At 48.6% G+C, this 13364-nt stretch overlaps 1 protein-coding gene across 2 annotated transcripts in view; it reads right to left on the bottom strand.

Annotated features, from left to right (window-relative positions):
• Positions 1–13364, bottom strand: part of EPHA10 (EPH receptor A10) — a 109775-nt gene that overhangs the window by 35791 nt on the left and 60620 nt on the right. The window lies entirely within an intron of this gene.

Genomic DNA, 13364 nt, shown 5'->3' with positions numbered 1-13364 from the left:
TGGAAGGGCAGAGAGAAAATCTCCCTCTTTACCATAAAGGGATAGCTCAGTGGTTTGAGCATTGGCCTGCTAAACCCAGGATTGTGAGTTCAATCCTTGAGGGGGCCATTTAGGGATCTGGGGCAAAAATTGGGGATTGAGCAGGGGGTTGGACTAGATGATCTCCTGAGGTCCCTTCCAACCCTGATATTCTATGATTCTATAAAACCGGGGTATTGAGCGCAGCAAGACCCTGCTGCCCAGCTCGCAAGCACCTGCTTTGTGGCCAAGAAGTGAGACGGCAGAGGAGGCCTGGGTTTTATTTGAGCAATAAGACCCTAGAGTACAAGTCCCTCCCTAGGACTACTTACCAGCCATGAGGAGACAGAGGCCCAAGGTTAGTCACAAGACACCAACTAGTTGCTGCTGCCCAGGTAATTCCACTGCACCGTAATCCCGTGCTGATAAAATAGGCCCTGAGCTAGCTCCTTTAGAAGGCAAGAAGTTTCTACAGGGCACTTAAAAGGCATGAAATAAACTCAATTGCATCTGCCTTTAGTGGCCTTCCAGCTGTGCCCTGTCTGCAATTTTACAAACCCTGGGGCTCTGTCCTGCACTAAACGTGCAGGAACTCTCAGGATTCAGAGTATAAACATGGAGCAGAGGAAATCAGCTCTTCCTGATATATTATTCAGTCAGCTGGTCACATTCCCTGGGGCTTGCTTAGATCCTGGCCTGGCTGCCTGCATTTACAACCCGATAGGTCAAGAACTGATGAAACAGGCAGAAATACATTTGGGGGGTGGAAAACGCAGCTGAATTTGTAACCTTAGTTGTTTTGTTAATTTCATTAGGCTGTTCCATTTTGGTTAAAAGTACTGACCCTGTCGGGGTGGCCTGGCAGAGCCCAGGAAAGGTCATCCGAAGGCACGTTCAAAGGGTAACGTTTCTAAAAAAAAGCGGCTTTGTTACAGCCAAAATCTTTTGCATTAAAACAGAAGGAAGCTGCTTTAACTTTTTGGCGACAGCAAAAACTACAGGACTCTGGGACCCTCTTTGCTGCTGCATAATTGTTTTGTAGCTTAACACACAGAGATCTGTCTGGTCAATCAGTCCAGGCAACACAAACAGGCTCTTTGCTAAAAAAGGACCTTATTAAGTGTGGAACTCAAGCACCCTGAGCCAGATCCCCCGAATCACCCAAAGGGGGTCTCCAGCCAGCCAGCTTAGCTCTGTGGACTTGCATTGAACGTCCATACTGGGAGCAGTTCTCCTTCCAGCTCTGTATTTTAGCTCCAGCATTCCCTTCTTGCTACACACACATCCCCGCATTGACTGTCACCAGGAATTCTGCAAGTGTGTGGAAAGCAGGGTATTGGAGTAGCGTTCTGCAGTGCAGAGCTGGGAGGGGAATTTTCCCTGAGCCCATTGGGTTAAGTGAGCACCGTTTTTTGCCAGCAGATAAATTAGTGGCTAGTCAGTCTATGCTGGGCTGTTTAGGAGGGAGACTGAGTGGGACTGGGGTTTATAGCACAAAACTTCCTGGAACCTTGTGCCGGTCAGAGTTTGTGAACTCTCACTACAGTCAGACAGTATTATAGGGCTGCATGGTCACAGGTACAAATGAGTCTCCTGGGTCTCCAGAGGACACTGGTCTATCAGAAAATCACTCCACAACTGGCAACTTCCAGTACTGGAATAACATGGGGTACAGTGCAGCACATCCAGGAGCAAGGTGCATCCCAGAATCAGGAGCCCATATTCGTGCGTTCAAAACAGATACCAATGGACACAAAGGTCCATTTGCACAACCCCCTGAAAGTATTTTGTTTCCCTAGATACTTGTACCACAGTTCAGCCTCACAGGGTCACAGCTCCTGGTTTTCATCTCCGGTAGTGAGATTTTTTAGACCTTTTCATTTTCCCTTTGGAAATCTGGCCCACAAAATACAGACAGTATAAATTAACTCATACCTCGGTTTCCTTGAAGTGATTGTTATGGCCAGAGGAATTATAAAGCTCCACCAGAAGCTGGGTGTTAGCAGAGCTGAGATCTGAGAACAAACTAACAAGGCTGTCTCCACTGGGAGGCCTGGGGTTCTTTTCCAAAAGCATATGCCTTGCAATCGCCCATGAATTGAAGGGAACATGACTGCTACTGGGATTTCCTGGAACAGCCTGTGCTAGCAGTATTTACTGGAAAGATGCACCCCCTTCATTGGGGCGACAGACAGGGCTATATTATTGCCATGGGGATGCAGGCAAGAGCAGGTGTCTTGCCATTGACCATGATGAACAACTAGCTGGATTTCAAGGCTTATCAAGAGAAAGCTCCAGTCATTTGGGAAATATGAACAAAACTCACCCATGCACAGACCATCAGCTGCTACAGGTTGCTGCTAACCTTAGAGCAAACTCTCTGGCAAGCTACCAGAGCAGGAAGGTATTTGCAGCTGCAGCCCACTGGCATCTCTTCACTGCAAGCCTTTTGCTTAGGCTCTGAGGGATGCTTTGTGAACGTGGAGTAGATGAAGGAGACCAGAGTTCAGCTGTTTATTGCCCCATTAGCCTCCTGTTGTGCCTTTAATAGGCAGTAACTGGCCCCCTGGGCAGACAATTGGAATGCTTCAGACTCCATGGGAAGTACGACTAAATACCAACACTCCCATTAGTCAGCTTCACACTAGAAGAGGAAATCTGAGCAGAGCCCAGGTCAGGCCCTTCCAGCCCATTAGATAATAAAGAGAGATCAAATCTCTGCCTGGACATAACTCAGCATAGCATGGCCTGGCATTCACCGAGCGTCAGACACGGGGCAGAGTTTGACACGCAGACAGCGTCTCCCCAGTCGCCACCCAGGAGCACAGCTCCTGCTCACGGGACATGAAAATCCGGCTCTTTATTTGGCCAGATAGTCCCGTGTGACAGCCTGACTCTGCGGGCCTGGCTACGCTTGCACAGGGAGCGGGGTCAGGAACGGGGCACCCGCTGTGGGATAGAGGCGTCAGACTCCAAGCCTCGCCTCCCCACTGATGTACTTTTTGCTGATTTATCAGGAACTGGGCAATGGGCTGATTGGGCTGGAGAAGCCCAGGGAGATGCCAACCACTTTGCTAAATAGTTCAGCACTGAAAATCCATCTCTAGTACATTGGATACAAATGTCCATTGAAGTTTCTTTTTGTCCCAGATTAATGAGAAACCCAACTCTCGCCTGAGGCAGCACCGATCACTCTGACAGGAGAGGGGAAATGTTTTCCGTCCTTGGCCTGTTCCTCCTGATATAAAGTCTCTTTCACGGCTGGCTGCAGCTTGTTGGGCTGCCAACACCTCCCACCTTCCCCTGTTCATTCTAAGATCTGGGTCCTGGAAATGCCTAAGGAGCAGACCATCGCATTCCACCCCTTTAAGCTGCAAGGCAAGAGCAGAGAAGAGAGTTTACACTGATTTATCCTCTGAAATGAGCTTCTTTGAGGGAACTTTTGGTCTGCAGGTGGCTGTTCACAACAGAGTCTCCACTGGGGACACTGCTTGCACCTGTCCCCTTTCTGCTGTTGGAGCAACAAAGAGGCCGAACCATGGCCCCAAATCAGGGACACAAACTCTTTGATGTTCCTTTTCCCCCATCCTCAGTAGTCACCAGAGAACAGCAGCGATAATCCGTCTCAGCGGTCAGACCCCAAAGGAGTGGAGTTCGCTGTTTCCCTAGTTCTGGTTTGCTCCCATTTTCCACCACACCCACTGAGCTGGGCGTTTACATTCCCTCCCTCACAGTCAGAGGGAGCATCCGTATCTGGGAGGCTGGAGCAAGGGATTGGGAGTCAGGTCTCCTGGGTTCTACACCAACTCGACCACCAACACTGTGGGTGGCCTTTGGCAAGACGCTTCATCTTTGTTCCCCAGTGTCCTCCTCTGGAAAGCTGAGACCAGAATCCTCCTGTCTCACAGCAGGAGCGCTGTGAATTTTAATCACTGGGCTGGCACTTTATTTAGCCCTTCTGTAGCATCCTTCCTCTGGGGAGCTCCCAGCATTCTTCTATACATGAGCACACCTAGGATGTCTCCGGCTCCAGAGGCCTCCATCCCCCTCGCACACACACGGCTCATTGACATGAAATGGGGCCCTGGGGCAGGTCAGAAAAAGATGCAAAAGGGTGCCCTGTTCTCATGGATTCTGTCTATCTTCCTAGGTCAGTTTTGGCTTCCTCATTTATATCCTGCCAGGTCATTCAAACACAAATCCCCAATCGTTAAAGCCCAGACAGATTTTACTTTTTGTTAATCAGAGCAAGAGGCTCTCACAGCCCCTCCATTAGCTGGCCCAGGGGACGGCAGGGCTGAGCTGACAGCCTGAAAGGAAGCTTGTTGAGGAAAGCTGTCTGGGAAATTAGCTAGTTCTATGTTGTCTTCCTTCTCCCCAGATTTTGGGAGCTTGCTAGAGCCTGACTATCCTACAGGGAATTCCGGTGAGAGGAACAAGTCCCTGGAAAGCAAACTTAAGTAGCTGTGAAATGTTGGATTTATTATGTAGCTCATTAATCTCTGCTGAGAAAAAAGTCCTGCTGATGAATTATTCATGTTGACTGGCTCCTGGTCCTTTCAGCCTCTATTTAAACAGCTGGCACAGGCCAGACCAGCCTCAACATGTGCCACCAGCAAAAGCAAGCCAGGGAGCTGCTGTTTGTACGCGCGCGCGCTCTCTTTACACAGGTCACTTGTCATTTGCTTCTAATCTGACTAGACGTTGTTATTTGACATTTTAAGAACAAATTCTCCAAGTAAATACACAAGGTCTGCGCACTGACCTTTAGGAGGATATTGAATTCTCCATATGTAAAGAGGGTGGAGCAAATTCACTCCAGCAATGGGGAAAGAGGATAACAAAGGTTATTAATGTTTCAGAACATAGTGACAGACCATGCAGAAGAGGCCTAGTTCCCTGGGTGGGAGCAGCATGAATGAATGCAGAGGTTGGAATCCTTCTCAAGGCCCAGAATGAAAAGGGACCATTTGGGACTTTCATAGACACCAGGGTCAGCTTCATCATTCCCACAGCTCAACCGAGACCTGAAACAGAGGATGACCTATTACTGAAGCCAAACATCTGGCTCATCCTGAGCCCTCAAGTTCTGGCAACTCTTTTTCCGAGATGATAGCCCCTGTGTAGTGCCGGGGAGGGAGGGGGAGGATTCTGCTGTGTTTGAAATTAATGACCCAATTTCAGAGTAGCAGCCGTGTTAGTCTGTATTGGCAAAAAGAAAAGGAGGACTTGTGGCACCTTAGCGACTAACCAATTTATTTGAGCATGAGCTTTCGTGAGCTACAGCTCACTTCATCGGATGCCAAGTGATGATGCCATCCGATGAAGTGAGCTGTAGTTCACGAAAGCTTATGCTCAAATAAATGTGTTAGTCTCTAAGGTGCCACAAGTCCTCCTTTTCTTTTTGCGAAAGATCCAATGACAGCATGAAGCCGGAGAAGCAGACCTGTGACAGCTCTGCAGGTGGATGTCCAGGTGTGGTCTGAAGCTGCATTTGCCAGTGTGCCTGCATTTGCCATTGCTGTTAACTCTGCATCCTGTATGGTCTGTCCGGCAGTAGCAGCAACAGGCAGAGGACAACTCTTAGATTCCGTCTAATTCCTGCAACGTGTGTCTTGCTGGCGTTGCCTTTGCACCAGAGTCTCTGGTGTGGAGCTGTATTTGAGAACTTCAGGTGTCAGCAATTAAAGGGTCCCATCCCACCAAAGACACTAAAAGCTACGGTTACAGGAACAACAGGAATGGCACGAAGCCTGCTGCCCCCGTGTGGTAGTTCAGAGAACAATAGTTAATATGACAGGATTACTGCCGGTTCTGCACTTCCTTTTACCGCATCTTGCAAATTACACCTGGCTACCATTTCCCTCAGAGCCATTTTCTGTGATGGAAAAAATTCAAGTGCAATATTTGCTAAGGGATGAGGGTGGGAGGGAGAAACTATTTTTACCTGCAAAGAATCTTTCAACAAGAGAGAAAAAACAGAAATATTCTAGGTGAAACCATGATAGTTTTTTGCCAGCCTTGCAAAGACAAAGACACTCACACAGTTTCAGCTGTAGTAACTGGAACAGCTGGAAAAATTCCCGCCTCCACCATGTGTAGTGGCTACTGCATGCCTGTAGTATTTTTAGAGCGACAAGGAGGGTGAGGTAATCACTTTTATTGGCCCAACTTCTGTTGATGAGAGAGACAAGCTTTACACCTACACAGAGCTCTCCTTCAGGTCTGGGAAAGGTACTCACAGCTAAATACAAGGTCAAACAGATACTTTAGCATAAGAAGTTAGCACAGATCGTAAGGGACCATCACTGTCAAACGGCCCATTAACCTATAGTCACAGGACAAATATCTTTGTGCTTTGTAAGAGGTCAAGTTTTGTTGGCTTCTGGAGAGCAGCCTGCTCTTTGATCGTCAGTGTTGCTCTCCTAACTTGTGCAGGGGGCCTAGGGCCTGGGCCTTTTTAGCTTTGCGTAATTTAAATAAAGACCCTCCACATCTTGAACTTAGGACATATTCCTACCAGTGACCAACAGCAGTTCTGCTCCTGGGCCTTCTGCTTCCCAACAAGCTGGGGAAAGTCAGATTGTTTTTGTTAACAATCAGAGCCACCCACACAATTCCACCTCTGTATCGCCTCCAATCATTGCTGCGGCTCACAAACCCTATTCATTGCTAATCATACTTAGGTTTTTTTCTGGTAACTCCATGATCTGCTGCACACCTGTGTGCAGGACTTCTTCGTTCGTGCCATATGCTAGATACCAGCTACAAAGTAAAGCCCCAGATGCATTAAAAAGGAATTAAAAAATCATACAGCTATAGAGTAATTCATGTTGTGAATAAAATGTTTCTTATTAATATTTTAAACTCCCTAACATTGCCTCTATTCTGAAAAGCAAACATTAAATTATTCAGCATTCTGCCTGATTTTATAAACTCCATCTCATTGTGCATGGCTTTGTTCCTCTTAATTAACAAACCAGCCAGCAGAAAAGGCATAAAAATAGGTGTACTCACTGCAGCCATCTGCTGAGAAAACAACTGCATCTGAAATATGGATTCTAGCAGGAGATGTCTAGCGATGTCCTAAATACCTGGGGAGGGCTCCTGCCTCCTGTCCGCCCAGGAGACCTGCGGGAGGGTGGGATCCACACTCATTGAAATGTGTCTCTCCAATCCATTCCCCAGGGGGATGGGAGAGGGAGGCTTTGCAAAGACATTAAGTCTCCTCTCCATGCATATGGGCAACTCTTGTGGTGTTACTGGGAGTGGAAGCGGAGGCTCAGAAAGGAGAGAATAGGGAAACAGAGGAGATCTGTGGGGATGCCAGACAAATCCCCCTCTCTCCATCATAATCAGAGAGGCAAACTAGTCTGCATCCCGGGGAAGGTGCCACATGGCAGAAGAGCGAGCTTTGGGATCTCTCTTCCAAGTTCACCAAGTCATCTTTATTCTGAGAGAGAAGCTTTCATTTTCCAGCTCAATTTCTTCCCATAGGTATCCTATGTCCTTTAATGCGGCATTAATTTAGCATCTTTCCCTGTAAACTGTGGGCATCATGCAAGTCCCCCAGAGAAGGGAAATATCAGGTTTTCTATTCTGCATGGAACAAAGGTCTAAGCCAAACAACTCCAAGATGAACATGCTTGCAAAGGTTTGTAACGTGACTTGAGGCAGATGCAGCCAGAGACTGCCCAGGGCAACCCCAAGGAAACAAAGTTGAAATCAGGTTTCAGAGTAACAGCCGTGTTAGTCTGTATTCGCAAAAAGAAAAGGAGTACTTGTGGCACCTTAGAGACTAACCAATTTATTTGAGCATGAGCTTTCGTGAGCTACAGCTCACTTCTGAAGTGAGCTGTAGCTCACGAAAGCTCATGCTCAAATAAATTGGTTAGTCTCTAAGGTGCCACAAGTACTCCTTAAAGTTGAAATCAGTTAGTAACATGAGGTCTAAACCACTGCTGCTTTAAACGCTCCCACCCACCCACCAAGAGGGCATCATGTCAGCAGACTTAAAGAGCACTTCACTAACATCACATCTATAGGAGAAAGCAGCTCTGTCTGGGGCTGCCCAATTTATAATTCCAAGAATTCCAGGGGGCAGAGACAGGACACATTCTTTTACTGCCCTGTTAAAGCAGATTCCCTCCTCCCCACTCTCCTTCCCCTCAAGGTATTTATCATTATAAATTCAATGAGATGTTGGGAAAGGCTGACATAGCCTAAGTGGCTAATGTGCAAGACATTAATTCTCTTGAAACTGAAAAAATCCAGAGCCAGGAGGATTCCATTTTTCTGGGTAATGCCGTTTCAGGTGGTCTATGTCTACACTGCAATTAAACACCTGTGGCTGGGCTGGCCCACGTCAGCGGACGTCAGCTCGGGGTGCACGGCTGTAAAATGGCAGTGTAGACGTTCAGGCTCGGGCTCAGCTGGAGTCTGGCCTCTGGGACCCTCCCCCATCACAGGGTCCTGCACGTGTAAACCACAATTTTACCACCCCGCAGCCCAAGTCAGCTAACATGGACCAGCCGTGGGTGGTTAATTGCAGCGTAGACGCACTCTTCATTTTAAACCTAACTACTTACGTGCAGCTATTCCTGAGGTTTAATGGCCAGAGATGGATAATAGACCTCAGTGCCTAAACTCCTCTCCACCTCGGGCCAGCTTCCTCGCACAGCATGCTGGCAGTAGATATGAGATCAGGCATCCCAGTTTATACACAGAGTTGGCAAGGATTTGGGTGTAACAGGGCATGAGCCATCGTGTTATTAGAGCATAAGCTTTCGTGAGCTACAGCTCACTTCATCGGATGCTGTAGCTCACGAAAGCTTATGCTCAAATAAATTGGTTAGTCTCTAAGGTGCCACAAGTCCTCCTTTTCTTTTTGCGAATACAGACTAACACGGCTGCTCCTCTGAAACGTGTTATTAGAGAAGTTCAGCAAGTAGTCCCTGAAAATCCTGCCCCGTTTGGGTCAGTATCAAAAATCCCAGAAACAAAAGGAAGAATTTTCAGACCGGGAAAGCACACGAACAGTTATTGTTGGACTCTCAGGGGAGCTTCCCAGGAAAGCACAGACGGGAAATTAATGGTGTTTACGGTATCTATGCAAAAGAACTTTTAACGTGTGATTTAATGGATAAGGAATTGAGAGGGGCCCTTCAGGAAATCTTTAGAGGATAATATTATTCTCCACAGACATTTTCTGTCTGTCTCTGTTGCCATTTGGCATGCAGGGAGAACACGTGTAATAAGCACAAGTCAAGCTACACACTCCAAGTTATCACACTGCGGGGAGGGAGGGGAGAAGTACGGGACAGAGCCCTAGCCCAAAGGGGCAGAGCTCAGGACCCCCAGGAGTCAAAGCTACGAAGCAAACCACATCCAGCCTGCAACCAAAGTCACACTCCAAAACCATCCAAAGAAATTAGCGTGAGGGTTCCAAAGCGAAGGCAGGAAGGGAAGAGAACGAATGCTGGAGCTAACATTGTGGAAAGGCAGCTGATCTCTCTGAACTTGGACAGAGCCCAACAGCCACAGAGACATGCCAAAGAAAAGATGGCTTGGGGATGTGTGATGCTGGGAACTATTCACTCCTATCTTGTGAACTGCTTTACAAAAATCAGCATTCAGCCATTGCACACTCTATACCTGAGGTCCGATTGTGTTCAGCAGCCATAAGAGAGGCAAGACAAAGCCTGAATGACAACAGGGACACACAGCAGAAGTTTAAGCCACAAACACTAATTCACACCTGTTAATTTGTGTGAATTGGCTGCAGAGAACTCCAGGCTGTGACATTAAATGAACTCTGAAAAGAGCCATAAATCTAGTGCTTAGTGTCCCTGAAAGGCACTGCACTGACTCTCCTGCCCTGGTAGTTTGCCCAGTTATGCACGCAGACCAGATATCGGGGCAGAAGAAGTGAATTTACCAGGAATAACCCCACTTCTCACTCCATAGGGTATTTGAAAATCAAACACATAGAGCCTGGGAGCAGGGGGACTGACTTCAGTGAGAACTGAGTGCTCAGCAAACAAGCGCTTGACAGACACAAGCACCTTGGGAGATTGGGGTAATCATGCTGACCAATTTTACAGATGGGGATGGTGAGGCACAGACAGGGGAATTCACACAGGAAACCTGTGGCAGAGCCAGAAATAGAACCCAGGAGTCCTGACTTCTTTTCCCACCGCAGGAGACAGCATTCCCTCCAGAAGATCCAGAGAGTGACGCTAGTGCTCAAAGGCATGGCTTGTGCTGGACTAGTACAAACAAAGCCCTTGAATTTGTTTTAATGTATTTAGAAAAGCTGCCCATTAAAACGCAGCAGCAACGGAATCCACGTACCCAGCAGCAATGACCAGTGCAGGTATGTGAGGAGCACCTGGGAGCCAGGACTGAACGGCAGCTTTGGGCAGGGCAGCTCAGCTGAGTCAGCTGGCTAGAAGCCAAGGCCTGTTGGGAATTCTGCAGGTAACAGCGGCTCCCCTTTATTTGCTGAGCTGCTGCTGTAACGCGGGCTGTGCCCAGCTCCTGCTTGGTACCTAATGGTTCTCCCTGTACCGGTACGAACGAGGACATTTGAATTTCCTTGTTAATAAGTGTCCCTTTGAGTAGTTATTGGCTGGTGAAGATAGAGCACTGTAATTATAGTTCTAAACCTCAGGTTTACTCAAATCCAGGAGGGAGTTTCCCTCATTAATACAGTCCAGCTGCATCTCCTGCCACTGTTGGCACATCCAGATGAACCGTGACAAAGGGGAGCCTGTGGCCAGCCCCCATGCCGGTTCCAAGGGAGTCTGAAATCAGTGAGGAAACGCCGAGGGAGCGTGCGCTAGGACTGGCGCGAGCACTTGGAGATGCCAGCACTTTCCTGCTGGAGACTAGAGATAAGTGGGGAGAAGGTCAGGGAACCGAGCAAAATAATTCACACATTCCACAGAACAGCCTGTCTGGGGTAATGAACTGTTTCCTCGGCCAACTGAGCACTGCACAGGACAGTTCGTGCCACAAGGAACTTGCCATCTAAGCTGTAAATGAAGCTCCATGCATTTCATTGGGAGGCTCTTTCAAAATAGACACTAAAAACCAAGGTCCTCTCTCCTCTGAGCAGATAGGAAAGAGCCCCACAGGTGTTTCTGCAGGAGACTGACCTGGTATCTCCTCACACTTGTGCAATAGGCCAGGAGAAGTCTGGTTACCCGGTTACCACCCTGTCCAGGCAGGGTGGTCAGGAGCATGCCAGCCACGTGTGGCCACATAAAGCTTCCCTGCCAGGCCCTAATTGGGCACAAATCACATCCCCACAGACACAGAAATTAGAATGTATTTCAGCAATGGCCGCACTATTAATTTGCAACAAATTTAAAAAAGACAGAACCCAGTCCCTGCCGGGAATGTAAAGGACCTTGTCCTACAGTGTACATTTGCATGGTTAATGCACTCCTCCCCGCAGGTAAGCGGCTCCATTCTCTCTTTAAACACTTTTACTTAGCCCCATGCTGGGCCAGATTAGAAAAAACACAGTATTAATTTTGCCTCCTGTGGACTAAACTGCATCTGCAGACACAATGGAGACGTGTTAATGAAACCTCTTGTGAACACTGAAGGGGCGGGAAGTGGTTAGAGCTGAAGGCTTTAGTCAAAGCTATATTTACAGGAACAGGGACCTGGCAGCTAAATAAGACCTGGTTTCTTTTTTTAAGTTTTCCTCTGAATCTGTATATCCGCAGCCGGAGCTTTGCTGCTGCAGATCTCCTCCCCTGAAGCTGCCACGTCCCAGCCATGAACAAGGTCTCCTCTGCTTCTGCATCTTCCAGTTGGTCCTGGCGTCTCTCTTTCCACACTTCTCTGCTCCCACAGAGCAGGTCCACACTGCGCTATCATGGGAAATCAGAGCAGCTCTGGCAGTTCAGGACAAAGCTGGAGATACGCCTGTTCTGACGAGTCCTCGACAACCCTAACTTACAGGGCTCATGCCAAAAAGAGAACAGCCCCTTCCTTAGCTCAGTGAGCCTCCTACACGTGCATCTGTGCTCGGATAGTAACTGAAGCAATGTAGAGGAGGACTTGTGGCACCTTAGAGACTAAGAAATTTATTTGAGCATAAGCTTTCGTGAGCTACAGCTCACTTCAGCAATGTAGGAAGCCTGAGGCCCTTTGCTTCTTTCCAGGCCCACAGTCAGGATGCTCTTCACCTGTGAAGCAGACTAGCTGAGGCCTGGAATGGTCCGAAAGCTCTGGGCTTGCTGAGGCACCCGACAAGGGAACAAGAGATGGGGATGCTCAGGCTCAACCTTCTCACAGGTGCTCCAGGAACCTAGAAGGGTCTCATAACTCTGCAGCAACTGAGACATGAAAGAGCTTCTCAGCGCTGCCGCCACCGATAACTCTGTGACCCCAGTGCGGCCGCCACTGCTGCTGGTTTTGTACCCGAGGGTCCCCAGCCATACGGTGGATTCCTCACATGTGCTAAGCATGCTGCCTTGAAAGGCCTCCTGCCTCTCACTGTCTCCAGACTCAGAGCCAGAGCATGCCGCACAGGTACCCAGGCTCTAAGGCAGAATACCCAGAAAGGAGGCAGGTGGGAGGCCAGAGGGGAAGCTGGACTTAAAGGACACTAGCTCATTCCCTCCCCCACCCCCTTACAGCCTCCCTGTGCCTGGCTCAGTCCAACACACGTCTCCGAAGTCTCTGCTGCTCTGAAATAGCGGGAGTTCAGCGATTCTCGGACCCAGTCTCTTAAGAACAGCTCAGAGCGACGAACTATAGTCCCAAAACCCTGGTTACTGCTCTTTTCTATTGCACCTCGACCAAGACCAGTGCACATTCAGGATCCGACCAGTAGTTTAAAAGCCCTTGTAAAAGAAACAGCTCTCCCCAGGCAGGCAGGAGCAAATATAAACAGCCCCGGAGCTCTCCTCTGGTCACTGTCTTTCCCTTATGTAAGGGATGTTCCACTGGCAGCACAGGGAAGCACATCCCTCCCCACAAAGGGAGCTGCTTGCAGAGAACCCCAGGTGTGAACTTCAGCCCTACCCATATCACCAGGAGAGAGTTCGCAGAATGGGCTCATGCTCTGCAGTGCATTAATAGCCCACTTTAACTGGGGGCACAGAGCTGCTCTCCTGCGGCAACATCAAGGCTCACAGAAAATTGCAAGTGACAGCTTGTTAACCAAAGCGGAGGCCCAGAGCACTGTGACTGCAATGCCCAGGGTTTGGATTGCACATTCAAAATGAGTTTTGCTGCCCTTCCCGTCTGACCACCCCAGAGCAGAGCGCACACAGGTGCAGGGATTTCACCAAGGAAGGCTGGTCTTTTATCTTGCAGGAATGTTG

Source organism: Natator depressus, chromosome 19 (assembly GCF_965152275.1).
Source record: "Natator depressus isolate rNatDep1 chromosome 19, rNatDep2.hap1, whole genome shotgun sequence".
Taxonomy (NCBI): Eukaryota; Metazoa; Chordata; order Testudines; family Cheloniidae; genus Natator; species Natator depressus.
This window is presented reverse-complemented; position numbering and strand designations above follow the sequence as displayed.